At 44.7% G+C, this 18900-nt stretch overlaps 1 long non-coding RNA gene and 1 gene segment (V, D, J or C); one reads left to right on the top strand and one right to left on the bottom strand.

The window, feature by feature from the left end:
* The window catches only part of LOC101391383 (T-cell receptor alpha chain constant-like), a 440175-nt gene that overhangs the window by 181100 nt on the left and 240175 nt on the right, over positions 1 to 18900 (top strand).
* LOC147917462 (uncharacterized) lies at positions 4059 to 18347 on the bottom strand. 2 transcript variants are annotated; one of them, XR_015549949.1, is made up of 5 exons: positions 18062 to 18347; positions 15613 to 15778; positions 11903 to 12472; positions 11512 to 11562; positions 4059 to 5380 (listed from the first exon to the last, which is right to left on the bottom strand). It is a non-coding gene; the product is annotated as an uncharacterized LOC147917462 (long non-coding RNA). The 2 variants fall into 2 exon arrangements; XR_015549948.1 differs by having other exon boundaries at positions 4059 to 11562.

The raw sequence follows: 18900 nt of genomic DNA, 5'->3' as shown, positions 1-18900 counted from the left end.
AATAAGTGACTTCTGACACGCCCCTGCCCTGGTTCAGCCCAGAGCTGCCCACAGCTCCCACAGGGGCCCAACAAACTCATTCTCCAAACACAAGACCATCAGAGAGATGGGAAGTGATGGTGGGGAGGGAGTGGGGCAAAGAATAGCAGCAAATATCGCTTCCAAATTTCTAACTCCTCAATAGTCCAGGTCCCCCTTAAGACTGCATTCTCTCTAACTGTGATGAGTATCCCCAAAAGGAGCACCCTCCCATGGGAGTTTACGATCTCTTCCACTTCATTCTCAGGGGAGAATGTCACAGATCCACTTAGAATCCACCCAGAGGCACATTTCAGTAGACGAGCGTGAGCTCTCACTTCCCTGGATCATCTGTGAACTTACGGAGGGCTGGGGGCACACTTAGCGACTGGGCCTGAAGTAAGTGCTGTCACTGAAAGGGGCACCTTCATGTGTTTGGGGACCTTCATCTCTACTGGTGTGTCGTGTTCCATCTGAGGCCTCTGGCTTCGTCTGAAATACATACCAGGGAACAACCTGGTAACGCCCAGCAAAAGTTTTTGAGGATTAATCCTGTAAGAACTTCTTACACCAAAGAGAATTCTCCAAGGAATGATTCTGCTCTGTACTTCTCTTTTGGGTGAGGAAGATTCGCCCTGAGCTAACATCTGTTGCCATTCTTTCTCTATGTTGTTTGCGGGTTGCCACCACAGCATGGCCGCTGATGAGTGGTGTGGCTCCACACCCAGGAACTGAATCCCAGCCACCCAGAAGCAGAGCACACCGAATTTAACCACTAGACCACGGGTGGCCGCTGCTCTGTACTTCTGAGCTCTGATAGCAAGGCCGTCGACAGGGCCCACAACAGAGGGTGAGCACCACTCACCTAAGACGAGAAGGAAGTTGCTCCTCTGTAGTTCCAGGAAACGGCCAGAGGACAGCACTGTTGTTCCAGCCTGACGTTTTCTCCAACATCAAACCCGAGCATGATTTCCATTTGAAATTTTCTAGAAATCCTCATTTTAGGTCAGGACTGGCCCTACCTATAGGTTAGTCACTTATGTGGTAGGATCTGACACACAGAAAATTCCTCCACTAACAGAATTGTATCCCCACCAATGTGCTGTGATATCTGAAATCATTATCTGTTAGGCACCCTTCATAGTTCAGCCATCGAAGGCACAGGTTAAAATGCAAACTTGTTACTTGGAGAAGTAGCATATAAAACCTTTATTAACAATTAATGCCCCAGTATTGCCGGAATGCTAGACTAAGAAGTTTGGGTTAGAATCAGCATACCAATAAATGCAAACAGAATTTATATAATATATATTTAATTTATGAAAGTGGCAACACCAAAAGGCAGTAACAAAATATAGACAGATTCAGGATAATTTTGGATCAAAGAATGCAAGAAAGATTCTTGATACTCTATTAAGGGAAATTAGTTTGAGGATATAGTTTATCCTTTGAGATTAGCGTCAAGAAGGAGGGCTTCCTCCCCTTCCTCCCCTGCTCCCCTGCTTCTGTCAGAAGCAGAAGGTTAGCACAGACTCCTCAAGGATCAGATTCAACTTCTAATTCAGTGTAGGCAGTATATATGATAGACAGAGCAGAGAAATCTGGTTTTGACTCTGCCTCCACTACTTACAAGGTGCACGACCCCGGTCAAGCTGCCTAAGCAATGTGAGCCTCACTTTCCTCATGTGTAAAACTGAGACATGGAAAAGAAAACTAACTATAAAATTCTTGTTGGTAATACTCTATTAAAGAATCTCTCCCTCCTTCCTCCATTCAGACCCATCAGGGAGGGTGCCAGCCAAGGACACTCAGCTGACTTATTCCTGAGCCATGTTGGCTCTGAATTTCGAACAGGCAGGTCACTCCCACACATAATCCCTTGCTCACCTCTCCGCTGGTGCTTGCTCACAATGTCAATGATGTGGTTACTGCCTGGGTAGGAATGATAACCTTTTGGTGTTTATGCGCTAGTCCGTATGTCTGTCTGCCTTGTGTATAAGAACCATCTTGTTGATTCAGACTGGAAGTTTCAGGAGGGCAGGGTTTCTTTCCATTTAATGGATTAAGGCTGGTGCCCAATAGAGAACCACACTCAATTCGGGGCTAAATCATCAATATGATGATTGTGATGCTGCGACATTAAAGGAGATTTCTAACAAAAGAGACACTTCCCTTTCTCACTGGGTCAATAACTCCCATATCCCATAAAAACAAAATCAAACTGCAGAGACCACCACCACAAAGAAACCTAGGCACACTGCCCTGGAGACTAAATCCTACTAGTCAGCCGGGGTGATTCCAAGTCCTCAGAGCCCAGAAGGAAACCCCTCTGTGATGCCCCCCACATTTTACACAGGGAAAATCAAATCAAGCTGAGGGACTATAGTCAGAAGAAAGGTGAAAAAACACCTATGATTAGCTCCTGGGTGGTCTTCGTCCTCTGGACAGGGTTTAACCCATCTTCTAACCAGAAGTCCCCTGCACTTCCTGCCCTCGGGGATTTCACCCTTGACCAGCTCTACCTGACAGTACCTGATTTCAGTTCTGTGGTCTCATTCTACCTCATGAACATTAATTCTTCTGACTTGTCCCAAAATGAACAGAGCCTGTGATCAGTGGGAAAGCCCCCGACTGAGCCCCTAGGGTATAGCTGAGGCTGAGGAATCTGGGGTCTCAGCCAAGCTTGTCACCTCCCTCCTCTGAAGGGGAAGAAGTCCCCAGCATCTCATGGTGCCCTGTGATTGTGGGGATTCCTACAAAAGTGAGGACCCGCTTCAGGGGAGCCCATGAGAGATGAGCAGCGCAAGCTGGGACCACCATGCCCCCTGTGGAAAGTGAAGGGAAGAAGGGGCCTGGGTGGAGGTCACTTCACCATTGACTTTCCTCACTCAGGTCTAGCCTGTCAGAGGATAAAGTGCAGCAATTGGTCTAGGTATCTGGTTCTTCTCCCATCCTCCTCCTCGGGGGTTGGGGAGTCCTTGGGAGAGAGATTCCATTAAGGAACTGCTGTGATACTGGCTGGTTCTGGCTCTCAGGACACTCAGAGTAACAGCCGGCTACTGAGGACTATAATAGTGACTGTGCTGTTCCCTGCATCCTGCCCTGCAGGGTGCAGCCCCAGGCCTGGTGTCCCACCTCCTGCTGGAACTTGAAGCTGAGGACACCTGGTGGAGGCCTGGGGTCTTAGGAGTGGGGCTCTAGGGCCATGGGACATAGCTGAAGAATCTTCCACCCACAACCCTTTAACAAAGACAGTGGTGGGAAAAGGAGGAAGGAGGAGAAGTGGCCTGCCCTTTCCTTTCCTGAATATGATCATCGAAACCGCCAGGACTTTAGACCTACATCCAAATTCTGTCTCTGGCTCTTATTAGCTCTAAAACTTTGGGAAAGTTATTTAACCTCTCAGGGCCTCCTTGTTCCTAAAATGGGATTATAGTGCATACCTCAGCTGATTGTGAAAATTAAATGACTCAGAGTCGTAGCAAAGTTGAAGGCACACAGTCGATGCTCAATGACAATTAAATTCCCTTCCCCACTTGCTGGCTTGTGAATTTTGGGTAAAAGTCATTTAACCCCAGAGAAGATGCGATGGACGACAAAGGGAGGAGGTGAAACTCAGGGGTTGTGGTTCCCATGAATCCACATCAGGCTTTAGGTGACACAACACTCCCCCAACCCCATGAAATTCAGCAGAACTCTTCTTGTTAGTGACATTTTCGGAAATGAAAAGAGAGGGACCTGAGATATTGAGACTTTGATCTTTAGCTCCGCTTTGGTTTCAAGACCAGGAGCTGATGGAGTTTGGAGGGCTGTTTGTCTGTGCAGGCAATGCGGATAGTGCCAAAGTAACCCCACCCATCTCCAGGACACAGCTGAAGCCAGAAAGCAGCTGTGCCCCGGTCCCAGCACCTACAGAAATGCATACATTACCTGGTACCCACTCTCCTGGCAGCCTCTGTCCCCAGAGTATAAACCCCCAACCAACAGGACCAGCAAAGAAACTAGGCTCTAAGGTCTATCTACACAGCTCTTTATTTCAGGTGGTTCACTAAGAGAAATATTAAAAGATACAGAGAGAGAGAGAGAAAGTGATAAGTTAAAGCAATAAAAGGTTTGTGAGTCTATTTACAACTCAACAAATTATATTTCTTACACAAACGTTTTGAGGATTAAATGAACAGTACAATACTTTTTTTGAGTGCTTTGTGATCAAATGCTTTGCTGTTAAGAGTTCCATTCCTGGGGAGTTGATATGAAGCTTCTTGTTCCTTGTCAGTAAACATAAGTAAACGCCAAACTTGTGTAAATTTAAATTACACGAAAACCTTTCCCCCAACTGTCTGTCTCCTAACAGCCCCTCTTCACTGAGCTCTGTGGTTGTGGAATGTAAATACCTTTATCTTAGCAGCACAGACTTTTGAAAATTTGACAAAATAGGATTTCTTCCTCACAAGATATATCAAGCACCACTGCAAACCGAAGTCTATTTTACTTTTAACCAAGACTAAATCAAAGGGTCTTTTATTTGTTTTTAGACTTTCTGCTTCCATGTGACCAATAAAGTGTTCTCTCTTCCCATCCCACTGGAAGCCCATCACCCCCAGAGACAAGTGTGGGAAGGATTGTGAGAAAACGCAGCAGGACATAGGGGCTGCATCCCTGTCTGAAGTGTTCTTGGGGGAGCGGGAAAATGGGAGGACCTTGTGGACAGAGATCTAAAAGCTACAAAGAATCAACAGGTACTCAACAAATGAAGTGACAGAAGATGGAGACAGAAGTGACAGTGACCGTAGCCTCTGTTCTCTGAAGCTCTAGTCCAGTGTCAAGCTGGTGTGAAAACAGAAGTTTTTGTGGATTTATCTCTAGAACCCTAGTGCTGGAACAGCATATGTTTCTTGAATGAATAAATGAATCACACATCAATCAAAGAACAAACAGTAATATTGAGAAGGGTAAGAAATCTATTACAGATCAATAAACGGGACCTGGATGATTCTTCTTTGTATCCTTTTGTCTTTTGATACCAGGAGAGTGGCCGAGAGCTGGAGCAGAGTCCTAAGGCTGTGGGGACCTAGGAGGCCACACATCTCAGAGAGGATGTCTCCGTCAACTGCAATTCCGTGGGCAGTTTGAATCATTTACTTCAGGGTTACGCTCCCCAGCTGTAGTAACCTCTGATGATCTCTCTCTTCTCAGAATCCCTACTTCCTACGTCAGACATTTTCCTCATTTGAAGAATTAATTGATACCTCCTGAACTGTCGTGCTTCTTCCTTCTTTCCTTCTCTAGATAATAAAATCTTTAAAGATTGAGACTGTGTCATATGCTGCTTTTTGCATCGACTTCACCGCATATTCTAGAGCTGAGTACATATGGAAGAATGAATCAATTAATGAAATTAATAAACACATGCCAAGTCTTAAAGAGAAACACATTAAAGGCTTGGTTTGATGATAAAAAGCAACATCGTTCTTTGTGTTTCAGTCCCCAGCCCAGAGGTACCGTCCGTCCTCCTGTCTCAGGAGCCCACGGTGATACGCAGGCACCTGCAGCCAGTGCCTAAACCCTGCAGCTGGCGCATGCCCTGTCTGCTCTTCATTCTCTGCTCTCATGAGCTGTAATGACAAGCTGGTTCGTGTTGCATTGTGTCTTCCATCCAGGGGAGCATTCACATCTATCCACACACCAGCACAACTCCCCAACCACCAAGCTGATGAATAAGGGCTGGAAACACACTCTGATGCTATCACAGGCAATGGTGCAGATGTCAAACAAGGCCAGCCTTGGGCAACGCAGGTCCTGATTTGAGACAGTGGGACCACACTGGAGTGGGCTTCCACTTACAAGGACTTTGTATGGAAGTAGGGGCTGAGTGGCTGAAAAGACCCATGGAATTCCCTTCCTGTTCTGTGCCTTTCTCCATCCCAACCTCTGGGGATTCCTCAAAATAATAGGGGAAATTTCAGCATGAGGTGTGGGGCTTTGTTTGCCGCCAGATCATAGGATTCACCATGGCTTTTGGCCAGATGTGTCCAGTGTATCAAGTTTTCATGATTTACATTTAGAGGCTGGAAGGTGGATAGAATTGTGAGAAAGTCGACATACAATATCTCTCCAGTGGCAAAAGGGCCTTCTCAGGCTCCAGGAGGCAGTCCCAGGGTGATCCAGACAGATGTCAGGGGACGGGTACCGACCCTCGGTTGCAACAAGGAATCTAGGGCAATCCATGACTGTGTGGTTTATGTAACTGCCTTACTCCTGTTTCACAGGGGCCAAGACTTCAGCTCCGTTATGAAAATAGCAGTGCAGGAAGAGATGAGTGGCCACGAGATGGCAGTAAAGGGTAAGAAAAGTGAGTTTCAAGCAGCTCAGGGAGAGAGGCTTGCAGCCCTTCCATTTTGCTTTACATCTTTAATGAGATACGTGAAGAAAATTAGTCCCTTACATGCCAGACACAGATGCCACAGCATATGGAGAGATGCCGCACAGCAATATTTCTCTGGTTATTAAACAGGAGGCACCTAACCACTCATTCACTGCATCATCATGCAGAGTTGTCCTTTGTGTCTCAGATACTGCTGTTGACAAGGTAATAACAGGAGAAAGCAGTGGAGAAGACGGATGTAGGGACGTGGGCCTCAGGGCTCGCGCAGCATCGCCAGGCCAGGGTGCAGAGCCGATTGCCAGTAAACACAAGAAGCCCAGCCCAGCGAGGGCCACCTGGCCAAGGGACACTGTGGCTTCTGCTGCCAGACTCAGTCCAGGCACAGCATCAGCTGCTCTCTGGTCTCCTTGGCAGTCCCTGAGGGCTCATTTATTCTGAACCCAATCACCACTAGACTGCTCTGGAGTATGACCTCTCGCCACAAACCCCAAATGGGAAAGGGAGCTCTGGACATTTTAAAGAGCAAGCTATGCTTGCTTTTCTGGCAGAATTGAAGACATATGGTGTAATGAAAATGGACTCAAATTCACATAGATAAGGGCACACTTTTTCCATGCTATCCCAGACAAAGGTAGGGAGTCCGGTCCTGCTGACTGGGAATATTTTCACTTCGAGGGCAGTTCTCCTGCAAGACTATTACCAGGGCTGGGAGCAGGCAGGTATAGAGTGTTTTATCGCTATATTCCACCCACTTTCCCACACTTTTCCCTACTTCGAACCACTCAGCTGACCATTCTTTAACTCTTATTTCATTCTCCCACCCTCTCAATCCCAGGGGCTTCTTAAGGCCTCAATGGTGACTGAGGAGCCAAGAATAGGTTAGTCGGCCCAGGCAAGCAGTCCCCCTCCCAGAGCCCAGTAAGAGACTGTTCTCACATCCACCACAAACCCCAAAGTTCCCAGGACTTCTCAGAATCACTCACAAAGCCCCTCAACAATCCTGAAATAAAGGCAAATAATAAAACCATTTTTCATACAGAAAAACTGAGGTGCAAAACTGAGATGCAGCTTCGGGTCTCCTGGTCCCTTCCCTTTCCCATAGGTTTGAACCTCTGAAGCAGCCTCCAGAGGAAAAGTAATAGCAAGATTCACCCTGCCACTCTTTTCCTCCCTCTTTTAGAAAATGATTCTATGTGCTCAAAATCCTCACTTGTCTGTGTGACGTAAGACAAGTCACTTAACCTCACTGTGCCTCATTTTCTCATCCGTAATTTGAGGGATTAGAATTGGCTGATGACTAAGGCCCCTTTCAGCTCTACAATCCTGTGGCTTTAATTTCACAAGCTCCTGCCAGCCCTCAAAGACTCACACACAACACATTTTCCAACAATAGCCACACTTGACAGGAGGGAGCAGAATTTCTTCCTTCAGTTGAGAAGAAATGTGGTCATAGTTGGAGTCTGGTTGACGTCCTTTGTCCTCAGATTGAGGGAAACAGGGAAGTTTCAGCGGTTATTGACACTAACAGCAGGCCTTGGAGGTGGCCAGACTCTTGTGGAAGGACCATGCAGAGCTGTCCCTGTGGGCGGTGGAGATGCATAGACAAGACTGGAGGATGTTTTAATAACTATTTCTCAATAAAAAGACCCATTTTATTCTGCGCAGGGGTCTGGAGGCAAATCTAAGTCTCCCAAGAGGAATCTACTCTCGCCCATAATGGGGGATTGGTTCAGCTCAACTGCTCTTACAAAGGGCTAAGTACAGCACGCAGTGGTACAGGCAGCTCCCCGCAGCTCCATGTGAAAATGACTCACAGCAGTTGTGAATATCAAACCTCCTTTGATGTGTTCCCAGACATGAGGAACAGCCACAGCGGGGAGGAGATGGACTCTGGACGCTAGCTCTGTGGGGTGGTGCACAGAGCGCCTGGACACATCTGGCAGCATCCCAATGCTCCAGGAGAAATCCAGGCTGGGTAATTACCCTAGGACTTCCTAGGATAACAGAGCACCCTTTCATCTACCTCTCTCCCTCTCTCCTTCTCTTTCTCTTTCTGTCTCCACCTACAGAGGAATTAGATTCTCCAAGAATTACAACCTGTTTTTATACCTTCACCCTTCCCGAGGGGATAACAATTCACTTTCCTGAAGAAAACCGGTTTTATTGAGCACAAAATGAATGCACCCCCTCACTCAGCATCTGCACCAATTGCTTTAAAGCCAAAGACCTGGCCCCAGTCAGCCAAGTGGAAGGGTTTTCCTCTGTAATGGCCATTTCTGGACACTCAGCCTTTTGAGTGGCCACGTGGTACCTTGTTCTCTTAATAGGCTCTCGATGATGATTGAACACAAAACCTTTGAGTATTTCTTGTGTTGGCAGCTCCCCAGAATGGGTCAATCACAACCGTCCAGAGCAGAGGACAGAGCGGTGCCAACTGTATGGTGAGCGCCTAGGCTCAAAGCGGAAGGGAGGGTCAGCCATTGCCACCTCTTGGCTTGTATCGACTTAAAGCTTGTTTATATGTGGAGTTTTCTCCCATTCTAGACAGGGTTCAAGAGCATGTTGGTCACTGGAAACTTGAACAAAGTCTTTACAGTTATAGAATGAAGTGACAAAGGGTGTGTTGGGAAAGAATCTGTTTAATCCCATGCCTGTACATTGTCATTTTCTGAAATGAGGCTGATTTTATTTTGTAGTTAAGTTGGACTTTGACTGAAAAACTCTCATGCTCCCACAGAGATCTGCACATGTGCACATGGAAATAATAAAACAGCTACTCTTTACTGAGCACTGACCATGTGCCAACCACAATGCCCAGGACATCACATGCACCAGCTCCTCTGATCCTCACAGATGCTCTGCGTTGGGGGTGGGGGAGGAGAGAGATCAGGTATTATTATCCATGTTTTACAGATGAGGAGCTTAAGGCTCAGAAAGGCTAGGAAACTTTCCCAAGATTGAAAAACTAAAGTAAAAGAGCTTGGATTCTGGATCATTGTATTCCAAATCATTGTCTCTTAACCGCTGTGCTATGGAGCAATATGCTTATTATCAAGAGCTTACTATATTCGAGGAACTGGAGTTATGAGGGAGAGCAGGAAAGGCAGAGTTCTTGGCTTCAGAAGGATTTATTTTAACCACACACACCAGTGACACAGAGCCACACACACATACAGAGCTACTATGACTTACAGTGTCTTCCAAGACTTCTACACCTAAGGCATCCATGTTCCATCCTTCCTTGTTATCCTACTCTCAGACCTTCTGCCCTTGATTCACAGTTTGAAAATTGTAAAGAATGGGATCTTCTACAGGAAGGCTTCCGATGCTTGAATTTTACAGGCAACAATGTGAGCAATTTGACCATTGATGCATTATGCTATAGTTACCCAGCTCCTGAGTCACTGTTCTATATTTTTTAAATTCAATCAGGAAGTTTCTCTATCTTTTCATGGAAGCAGGACATGAGAGCAACAGGGACAGGGAAAGGAAGGATTTAAAGCTTGAAGGTTCAGGAAGCCAAGTCATAAATCACCTGGATGAAATAAAGCAAGGAAGATTGAGGGTGGAGGTGAAACTTCACTGCCTCCGTGACCTCGGAAGGGAGGTGATGATATATCTGAAGGACACTGCATTCTAAGGTAAAACAGAAAGAAGGAAGCAAATGTTGCACTGGTTGCAGATTTTGCCAAGAGCAGTCTGGCTGCCAAGGCTACTTCAGCCTTGATTCAGAGACCCATGATCTGGGAGACAGAGTAGTGTCCTACTGTGCTGGACATCTTCCAGTGACATTGACCCAGTGGGGGGTTGGAAGGAAGACTTCTTGATGTTAAGAAAGAAAAACTGCCCTCCAAAGCTGAGTTACTGAACCACCTACATGTAAGACCATGTGAGTCCTGGGAGGAATGCTGAGAGCAGACTGACCTTCCTATGGACTAGACCCCTTTGCAAATCTAATTTTCAAAAAGTTCATTACTAACGAATTTGCATCTGATTTCATTTCAGGAGATTTGTGCTCATTCCTGGACTGCCCGTCATTCTGGAGATAACGATTCTAGATCAAAGTCTTCCCAGAAACTTGCCAAGGATGGACTGAGAGGACTAGGGATACAGCTCTAGGTCACTCCACCGTCACCACCACCCTTTCTAGTTCCCTAGGCAGCCTGGTCATCTGGTCAACCAGTTTTTTTATTTCTCCTGACAAAATCCTGACAAATTGGGAAACACATGGTCTTTGTTTCTGGTTCTCTCTACACATACTGCTCCAGGTGCCTGGTCACTGATTAATCTTAATCCTCACTATAATTCTCAGCTATGGTTCCCAATTTCTGCTTTCCCAGCCTCATCTGGGGGAGCCATTCCTGAGCCCCCTTGTTAAGCCGCAGACACCCAGCTCAGAACCTCACTCTAGGAATTCGTCTTTTTTCACATGCCTACTTTTGACCACTGGAGGGCAATGCTGGACCAGCCAAATTTCTTTAAGTGCTCTGCTCCTTCTTTGTCCCCACCTTGCCCTGTCATTGCAAGATGCAGCCTCTGGTCGGAAGCCAAAATCAAGGACCGTTGGAGCACCCCCGAGAGCAGCAGCACAGCCAGGCCTATTACAATGGCTCCCGCGCACTTGGGATCGTAGGAAGAGGCAGTTCATTGGAAAGTAGATTTGGCTCCATTGGTGACATGATCTCCTGGGTAAGAAACTGAGAGGAGAACTTGCCTCATTGTGTCTTAACCAGGAACAATCTGTCTCTCTTACTAGGAGATAGAGTCTTACCTGTCTCTACCCACTCAGATGTAAGCTCCTTGAGGGTAATGTCTTAGTAAGCTCTGTATTCCTGGCAATAAGCACAACGCTTGGCAGTAAGTGTTTGTTGAATGAATGGATGTATGCATGAATGCATACTTATGCACAAATTAGAATTGGCCATTTTCAGATTTGTTGCTGTTTTAACACCTAATCTTATAACACCTAAAGTTTAAGCCATCAGTTAGTTGCTGAGCATTCTCAGTCTTCAAGACCACTAAGGTTAGTCAGGTTATTAATTAAAGCAGTGGTTGTCATTGTACAAATGTTATTTCAAACACCACTTTGAGAGTTCCAGATCTCTTACTTTTAAGAAGTCCTTCCTTATATCACCCATGTGTCCTCAGACCTCACCAGCCTGTGGATTAAAAAATACAGACATTGTTTCATTAATATACAACTTATAATAATCTGCAGCCTTTATCATGGGAATATGGAGCATCCCTTCTGTCCCCCAGGGGATTTGTGGTAATTTCATCCCACAGTGGGTCCCCACAGGGCTCCACAACTCCACTGAACCAGAGCTCCTCTTCAGGCCACCTTGTGTCATCTCCCGAGATTCTTCTCCAGGCTACTCTTTCCTCTACCCACACCCAATGGATCTCATGTCAGTGTGGACATAGCCTGCCCCCTTAATCATTCAGAGCACAGCCAAATGTTTGAGGAGAGAAAGTACACATTTTGAGACCCAAACCTACCATGAGACTCTCCTTGTCTCCCCACAGGCTTCCACATAACAGGGATCAGTCAGTGCCTCCAGTAAAAATCTTCAGGCCTCCCCATATCTCCAAGTGCAGAGTCCAAGACTAGCTCCTTTTCTGCCCTGGGATGACTGACAGTGGGAAAAATCATTTCCTCCCGAGAAGCTCTCCTCCTGCCCTCCACCATCTCAAGTGGAGTCTAGCCTTCATGGTCCAATAAGGCAAACACGGCATTATTAGATCTTAGAATACCATGTAGGGCACAAATAGCCCTGATTAAATTCATATTTGGGGGAAAATATGACCCTAATTCTAACTAGAAAGACACCAATTAATGTTTCTTAACAGAACACCTACCATTTTAGTGTATAACGTCTGTGTTTAGTTTTATGATGACTTCCTAATCACCACAACAATGAGTGGATATTTGTTTCAGATGTGAATAAACTCATTTTCAACCTTAATCTAGTTTTCTCAACAAAAGAAGAGTGCTCTAAAGTTCATCTAGAGTCTCTACTCCACTGATGGAACCCCAACACTCTCAGCAGTCTTCGAGGAGCAGTTCTCCTGTTAAAGGAAAAAGAAAGAAAGAAAAAGGAAAGTCCTCCTTTTATAAGATACTCCTTTTATAAAAATTTCTAATTTAAATTTCTCTCTACAATTCAAATCGAGATCCTCAGAATACATAGTTCTCATCATTCTCATAAAAATGCTGTAAAACAAAGGATACTTTTCCTGAAAGCAAACAGAAATTGAAAAAAAATTCATTCTAAAATAGCACTTTTCTATCACTGTCTATGGGATCTGAGTTGATCACACAATAAGCATGTCCTACACTATGTTCTTTCTCAAGTTGTTTTCAGTGTGACTAAGGGACAGGCCTCCAGGGTAGTATGTCTGCTCTATACCTTGAAAAAACCATAAGGAAATGTCCATAAGAGAGGAGATTGACAGTCAATACATAAGACTTGGGAGGCAAGGAGAGTCCCAGGGTTAGCTCACTGCATCAAATACAGACTCGCCTTGGGGCTCTGATTTCCAGGTCCAGATCTCCAGTGGGTAGAAAACACCTGAGGCCTTGATAGTAGGTCTGATGTCCAGGTTTTACATTGATGGCAGGCCACAGACCCTCTTGCCTTGTGATTTTGAAAAACTCAGAGTTTTTCCTGAGTTTTCAAGCCACTGACACTCACTTTGTCCCAGGTGAGAAGTGTCTGAGATTGTTTCCCTTGAAATCATAGTCCTTTCTTACAGCTCTAACACCAAGGATCCCTGGTTATCAGGGGGTAGGTTTGATTTTTCATGTTGCTGTGGCATGTAGGAAATCTTGTTCAGTCCCTCCAAACCACACACATTGGGTTTCTCCCTGGGGAGATGGTGATACTATACCACCTTATTGAACACCGAAGACCCCAATAAGGACTGTGGACCCCAAATATTGCCAGTGTAGGACTCAAGTCCTTTATTACATTCACCAGAAATGATCCAACCAGAAAAGTTTTCTTTCAAGTTCTGTTCAGGGGTGCAAGGGAGACAGTACCTTGGACAGAGCACATTGGCAGCCCCTTGAAAATCAACTCCCTAGGAAATCTATCTTTTCCTCAGGCTTATGGACCTTCCTGAAGGCAGCGAGAGAATGGGAAGGGCGTGCATTTTCCAAAGGGAGACATATACATATAACTCATATCACTAATTTCTAAAGTCAGACCGTGATAAGTGTTGGTCAGAGTACAATGCACAGTTGCCCAAAGGAGGGAGAGATTAGTTTGGTTCAGAAGGACTGGGAAAGGCTCCTTGGTGGAAGTTATAGTGGAACTGACTTAAAGGATGAAGTATTTAGACCAATGAAGGGACCAGAGCAGGACATGGCAAGCAGAAGGAGTGCAGCTGGATCAAGTCAGGAAGGTGCCATAAAACCATGTTTGGGAAACAGTGTCCACTCTGTGGGAATGAGTACATTGGCTGGGGCAGAAAAGTGGCTGGAGTAGTAGGGTGTGGCATGATTGAGAAAGGTCTTGTGAACCAGGCTAAGGGATTTGGATTTTGTCCTGTAAGAAGTGGGCAGAAATCAGAGGTATCTAAGAGTAAATGTGCTTGGAAAATGTTTAGAATGATCACCATGGATGGGAAGATTGGTTCTGAGACTGAAAGCAGTGAGATCAGATACAGAGTTAATGTGAAAACTGAGGTGGACAATGAGCAGGATCAGAAATAAAGACCTGGAAAAAGGAGACAGATTCAGAAGACACTTCAAAAGTGATGAAAGATATGTAGGCATAAAAGAGAAGGAAGAGATGGCCTCTTCCTGGCATCCTGGTTGTGTGTTAGTTCCCATGTTCCAAGGCCTTGCTGTTAAAAATTAATCCTTACTCATTTTTTTAATATGTTAAGGCTTAAGGTGTCAATACCCCTGGGAATATTTTTATGTTTCTGTGGCCTGAAGGATTAATCTCCAAAGGCAGAATTTCAGGTACTAATGAGGGAGATTTGGGGGCAAGGGTTTTCAAAGGCACCTCAAAACTCATTACATAATTGACTGCCCACTCCTCTTATTTATAAATTCAGTTGTGTGAATGAGCTCCCAACAACTGTGCCTGAGACCATTTGATTACTGTTTGAATTGTAATCTAAGCTGAATATCTTCTATGCTTTTTCTTCTCTGAATTATCTTTTCTCCTCTCTCTTCAGGTTGGTGTAAGGAGGCCCAGATCCAGAGAAAGTCTGCCATAAGATCTTGACCTCCCCATCCACTTAGAATCCCTTTCCAGTAAAATGGCTTTGGGTATGATATTCCCACCATGACCAGGCACAGCATTCCTTGGTGAGCCTGTCTAGGGCCACCATGCAGCACACATACATGTTCCCAACCAGCTCCACTGTCCCAAACATCATTCTTACTGCTGTGGCCAAGCCTCTGGAGGACTCCAGGGTGCCCCTGTCACACTGCTTGCTCTGATGCAGGTACACCTTCAGCCGTGCCACCAGCCCTCCACCTCCACACGTCTGTGTGTCTATGTGGCCACAGCTGTCTCCAGCTCTCTTCTGAGTAACTGTAAATCCAGACAATCTGGGATGAGTTTTCCTTATTTCGTTGTCCATTGTCCTGTTATCCCTTAAAGTTATTTGTGAGAGTATCTTTCAGAAAGATGAGTAGTCTTGGAAAAGAGAGAAGGAAAGAGATGAGGTAAGGTAGAAGCAGAGGTGGGAGTAAAGTCTTTGAAAAAGGCCATAAAAGAGAAAGAATCCTTGATCTCCATCAGCCTGACTCTCAAAATAATATTGGCCCTTTAGTTATCCCAAATTAAAATTTCCTGGCCCTGCAGTCATTGTGTACACAATGAAAAGGAAACCATCACAAAAGATGCAGTTATCCTCACAGTGGGAACAATGGCAACCAAGCTGATTCTGCTCCAAGAATAGACTGAAAACAGTGCTAAGTCAGGAGCTCCAAAACTTTGGATTATCAACAAATAGAATGATTTCTTGATGGTAGACTAGTTATAAAGAAAGGTAGGCAGAAAAGGAACCCTCCGAGTCTGGGATTGGGCATGGGTTGTCAGGGAAAATTCCAGTCTGCGCTCCTCCGTGGTCAGCTCACAGCCAGCTGTGTTGACTGGGAGAAAGCCCTGCCCAGATATGTGCAGACCCCAGAAGACCCTCCACCCCACCCCTGCCCAGCTTTATGTATACTATCTGGTGGGCTGTACCTCTTTCTCTTGCCTGAAGTTAAACATCATCACCAGACTTCAGACTCCACAATGACAGACATTTTCCTTGGTTTTTGCTTGCATTGTATCCTCAGGACTCAGCAGAAAGCTTGTATACAGATGGCACTCAATAAATATTTGGTGAATGAATGGTTGATTGATTAATCTATTAAATAAAAATGAACAGATTACTTCCTCCCTGTCTGATTTCTGAAGAGTGAGTTCCAGCACCAGAAACTGCCCAATAAGCAACAGAAACCATAATGCTTTCAGGAAAATATCTGTTCCTGCCTTTCCTCACCCTTCTGTGCACCTTAGATTCTTGAAACTCAGAAACAAGGACCCAAGAGATCATGACCCACCAAATATCTTTCAACAAAAGACTATCTCCCTAGTAGTTTCCTTTCAGAGAATAAGCCTCTTGGGGCTGATAAGGGAATGGCACCATATGCTGAAAACAGAGGCCCCGAGGGGTGGAGGGGCAGCAGAGCCTCCTCTGAAGGGGCCTGTTGGATTGCTGCCTTTGAACAAATCTGAGTGTGTCTTTCAATAGCACAAGCACCAACCAACCCCAAGGACCTCTTTCCTTTATTGCTTCAGCAATGAAGCAGCCACATGGCTGTGGCAGATAAAGTGGTCTGAGTGCATTGTGCATGCAAAGTAGGCTTCGTAAACAGCACTGAGAAGAACTGCAGACGTGCCATGTACTGACTTCTCTGCATTGTGCTGCCCTTGCTCTGTAAGTGGCTCCCAGGTAAATGGGTACAGTTTCCCATCACTTCTCTTTTCTCATTTCCTATCCTTTTTTCTTTGCCAGATAGCTCCTGTGGGTCTAAAATTACACAATCTTCCAACATGGTCGCCATGATTGGGACAGAAGTGAAGTTCCAATGCCAACATAACATTCCTGATGGGAATTATGACTATGTGTCCAGGTACCCGCAGAGAGCTAACCAAAGGCTCACCTATATCTACCATGCCTTTCAAGGCATCATGGAATTGGAGCATTACCTGTTGTCTGTGGATAGAGAGTTGTCCTCTAGTACCTTAACCATTAAGCATGTGCAGCCAAGAGACAAAGCCATTTACTACTGTGCACTATGGGCACCATGATGCATACTGTATACCACACACAACAAAAACTGTAAACCTCAAGCAAGCTCAACACAGGAAATTCAGAGGGTCATCCAATAAGACAGAGGGTGTTCAGTGCCATCTTGAACTTCCCCTACTCATTCCTCAATTCATGCATTCAAAACTAATGTGCCCTTGTGGTTTACAAACTGATATCCTAGGTGCTGTGGGGATAGGAAAATATGAAACAAGCACTTCTCAAATAATAAAATGTATTCAGCAAGCAGCGCCTCCTCACCTTTATCTTGCTAAACCATAAGAAGTGAAAATTAAATCCTGCTGATTACTTGAATCTTTGACCTGACAAATAAAAGCACAGCCCCTGATACCCAGAGTGGCAAAGGAATTGGACACACATACAAAATCAAAGCTAAGAACTAACATCTTAATCACAGACCCTTGAAAATCTACCAGCATTTCTAAAAGCCTAAAAAAATGTTAAATATCTATATATACATACATAAAAGCCTAGTAAATCAGATAAATAGCTAGATAGACAGACAGGCAGATAGATGTAGAGTAGGTGGTATAGTACAAATGATTGAGCTCAAGTTTAGACTTGGAAGCCATACTTCTTGAATTTTGAATCCCAGACCTTCCACTTACCAACTCACTAGCATATGACCTTGGGCAAATTACTTTATGCCCTGCTTTCCTCATCTATAAAACAGTAATAACAATAATACATACCTTAGAGGATTGTTGCAAGAATTAAGTAAACTATTACATGTAATGCATTTACAGCGATGCTTGGCACATAAGAAGTACTCAGTAGGTATTAGCTACTCATTGTTGTTGATGGTGATGGTATCATGATGATTACTACTATATATCCACATCCTTACTTTTGATCTGGGTTAGGCTTTTAGGAACTTGTGGATAAGAAATAAGTCAAGCTCTTAGACAATTAAACGTTCTTTTATACGTTTATCCCATCTAGTAAGAACTAAATATCAACGGAAATTCAGAGAAATACAATTCAAAAAACCTTCAGGACCTTTTTCCCTGAATGCTAATAAATTATTAAGCGTTTCCTACATAGAAAAAAATAAAACCAGAGGAAAGTAATTTCTGCTTGACCCTCATAAAATAAGCAAGTATAGACTTTATGAGATATTATAATACAACAGCAGCCCCACTCATTAAATGGGTAGTGGAATAACTTATAAATGTAGAGGCAGAAATAAAATTAAAGTTGTTTATGAACATAATTATAAATAAGGAATTAGTTCTATCAACATAACAGGCATACTACATGTCCTGAAAAAGTTTCCACATCCAAGAAGATTACAAATTAAGTCAAAGTGCACCTGACCTTATGGCATCCTTAAAAACTGTCAAATGAAGATCATTCCAAGATTTCAGAAGTGCATAGGCTCTACAAAGAGACATCCACATTGGCCTCTGCTTATTCAAGGAACCACCCATGAAAACTTCTTTGTGTGAACTGCTAAGCTGAGAATAGGGAGTCAGTAGGACTGTCTTCTCTATTCTCTCTTCTGAAGATGCAAGGTCTCCTGCTGCTTCAGATCCCGTGTTTATTCATCAGTGGAAATGTTAATCCCCTGCTGTCTTGCTGGCTTCCTCATTTGCAGCCAACATATGGGCTCATCAGCACTGGTGCCCCCTAAGAGCAGCCCTTCAAGGGCACGGAATCACACAAAACTGGAGGCTTTTCTTGGGATAAAGAACTGGAGAAGGACTCTGCAAAATTTGGCTTTGGGGATCAGATTTCAAAGTCTTAACCCTGATAGGGCAAGCACAGACCCAGAGAGTGTTTGGTGAGTGAGTGAGTCACTTTCTCCCCGGGTGGGTGGGAGGTGGAGGGGTGCTCTTCCCGGGGGCATCTTGGGGGTTGTTTGTGACACACTCCCAGAATTGCTGAATGTTAGAGTGGAAGACTCAGCTTTCCTAAAGGACACTTACAACTCTAGTAACTGCTGTATTCTCTGCCAGTAAGAAACTATTTAGTAATTCCTCCCCCAGAGCCAAAGTTCAAAGACCAATGCCATGTCACAGGCAATAGGGAAATGGGAGATTTTGTGTGACTCTATCTGCTACCCAGGTCTCTGATTCTGCCATGCTAATAGTCTCAGTAAGAGAAATAATCTTTCTTCCTTTTCAAAATCCACTACCATCAAATGTAAAGGGAAG

The sequence above is a fragment of the Ceratotherium simum genome, chromosome 3, assembly GCF_057802395.1.
Source record: "Ceratotherium simum simum isolate JZ-2026a chromosome 3, ASM5780239v1, whole genome shotgun sequence".
NCBI classification, from domain to species: domain Eukaryota; kingdom Metazoa; phylum Chordata; class Mammalia; order Perissodactyla; family Rhinocerotidae; genus Ceratotherium; species Ceratotherium simum.
The sequence above is the reverse complement of the archived record's forward strand: the minus strand, read 5'-3'. Positions and strand labels throughout refer to the sequence as shown.